The following is a 2,769-nucleotide window of genomic DNA, read 5'->3' as shown; positions in this document are numbered from 1 at the left end:
TATTACGGTACCTACCGAAAATACTGATACTTTGTTGAATTTTGTAACCTTGGTGTTGAGTTTGTATCGAGTGATTGTACAAACCCGCAAATTTTAATTGTTGATTAATTACCATTGTTGATGTACACATCAGAACAACTATATATCTCCTTTGAAATTCCTTCTGCCTGGCTGCTCCTCTCCGAATGTCTTCTGCCGCACATGATTAGCGGCCTCTGGCATAAGATACAAGCAACGCTACCCTCTGCTCCCCTCAGTCAGTTATGTGGAAGGAAGGTCTTGAGTTGGGGAGCGAGCACTAGTGCATGCACGCAAACAGTTTAACACCTTTCGCTGACGCAATTTTGACTGGATGTAAGCTCAGACTAACACCTCTATGGTGTGTTTTGCATCGCTAAAAAAATAGTTCTCCAAGTAGTAGATTATAAAAAAGTCCAATTTGCATAGTAGGAAGGAAAAGAGAAGTGCAAAATTTCACTGCGTTTTACTTTTCTCTCGAAGCCGTGGATGCCGCAGCCCACACTGATGATTTTCCTATGAACTCTTTAGTGACATTGCCCCTGACGTCTGACATCGATTCTTTTTTGCAGTGTGCAATCCCACACATTGGTGGCACATAGCTCGGTTTCCTGTACAACGTGCCTGAGCAGAGCTTCCTGGTTCTCTTTGGCTGCCTTACGCTTCCCGAGTGAATGTGATGTCGCCGAGATGAGCTGGTTCTGACATGGCAATTCCATGGAGAGACAAACTGGCCCGATTTCGGGCGGCCAAAAGTAGGTTCTGCGCAGTTTTCTCCGTCATCCTCATCCTCAGAGTGAGCTTCCCGGAGACGGCTCTGACTCCTCACAGGATCCAATCGGTTCGGCATTTTCAAGGGTACAGAGAAACATGGCATTCTGCTTCCTGGGAATATTGCTGGTATATTGAACTGTCATGTGACGTGATACAACAAAACAAAACTTAGGATGTCAAACAAGCGACACGGTTATAGGTATGTCGGGCGAGACCTTTTTCGCGGGTTTCTTTCATTTGTTCGTTTGGATGAAACCAGTTTTTGGTACTGCCTTGATGCTACCAAATAAAATAAAGCCGATACAATTGTATCCTAATGCTTCATTCTACCGTTTTTAGACTCAGTGGGTTGGTTCTGTAATATACTTATGCTAAACTGTAGTTTCTATGTAGCCTCTATTCTTATAACAGAGTTGGTAACGCTCTGGGGCTGGATTTTCCTGAAATTCAGGCCTCGGACCACTCCCGTAGGTTTCTTCCTTGCCTTGGGGTTTTCGGGGAGGAGAAGGGATGGCTTCTCCTTCCTCCTCAATTTGGCAGTGAAGTGTTTCGTAGGGGAGTGGAGTATCATGCTGGGGAGTTCCTCCTTTTTATCTTTTTCTGTAGTGAGACCTGGTGATTTCTATTAATGGAAATCGGAGAGACTGCTCTCTTTTATCAAAAAAAAAACAATTGTATCCTAAATTGAGCTGTCATGTGATACGGTACAACGCCGCGGTTATAGTGATTGGCGAGGTGGGTTTCTTCATCCGTTCGTTCGAATGAAATGGTGCGAAACATACTTATTCCGTGGGGCCCGGTAACTAGTAAAACAACAAAAATATCTTATTTTTGTGGAAAAGGCCATGATAATGACAGTATGGCCCAGTAACCAGTGAAACACCTAAAAGAGGATGGCAAAAAAAACTGAAAAATTATGTCGCCGGGACCTTTAGCCCGGGTCTCTCCAATGAGAGCCAAGTATCCTAACCACCTAGACTACGACAGAGTTTGTGTGCTATTAACAATGACAAACTAGTTAGTCAAATGAAATTGTGACAGTTCACTGTGATGCCAACCATAACACCTTAGGCTCAGTCTGCACTTCCTGTTGCTATACTGAAATCTGTTAATCACTATGGAAATCTTGGCGCTTCTACTGATACAAAAGAAAATAAATCTACCCACACACCTTAAAGAACTTACATGTCAACGGTCAATTGTCATATAATCCTTTTTTTGCGGGAGAACTGTCATATAATCAGGAGCACAACTCCGTTTTTCTAGTCAAGGCATACAATGATGTCATCCAGTCATCCTTGACAGTCTTCATGACAACCGAGCCATGCCAGACAACCGGCAGTATCAATATATATACCTTTAGAACAAAAATCTAGTAATGCATGCCTTGCCGTCTAGCTAGAAGTGAAGGATGGTATGTCACAGAGCATCGACCGCCATCTTGGCTCAGCTCCCCAACAAGGGGGCAATAGCTTGCCAAGTTGGCCCACGGTATCATTTATGTGCTTCCATGGGTGGCATACATGGTAGCATTAAGGTTGACGGTGAGTGACAATGGAACACGGTAGGGTGGGCGATGGTCGCAACATTCACAGCACCCGCACCACCAACAACCTTTCTTCAGCCTTTGTCGGTTGCATGAGCGTGCAACCTGAAATTCTTGATGCCTCCAAAGCCTACATGGCCCATGACCAATGACATGTGTGTCAACTTTTTTTCTGTTTGTATCATTGTATGGAAGTGCAACTATATATACTTACGACATCATTGGCCAGCACGCCATAAGCTAAGGTCTCCACACGTGTATTATTGTGCTTGCTTCGTAGGGTTCTAATGGGAGAAACAAGAGAAGCAAGCGGGATATATATTGAGTCAGATATGTTCTTGCTTGTGAGAAAAATAAACTCATGCACAATTATAGCTCTCATTACTTTATCCCGCTGTGGAACACCTATCCACTTTCCAAGTATTCTTAGA

Source organism: Triticum aestivum, chromosome 3B, assembly GCF_018294505.1.
Source record: "Triticum aestivum cultivar Chinese Spring chromosome 3B, IWGSC CS RefSeq v2.1, whole genome shotgun sequence".
Classification (NCBI taxonomy): domain Eukaryota; kingdom Viridiplantae; phylum Streptophyta; class Magnoliopsida; order Poales; family Poaceae; genus Triticum; species Triticum aestivum.
This window is presented reverse-complemented; position numbering follows the sequence as displayed.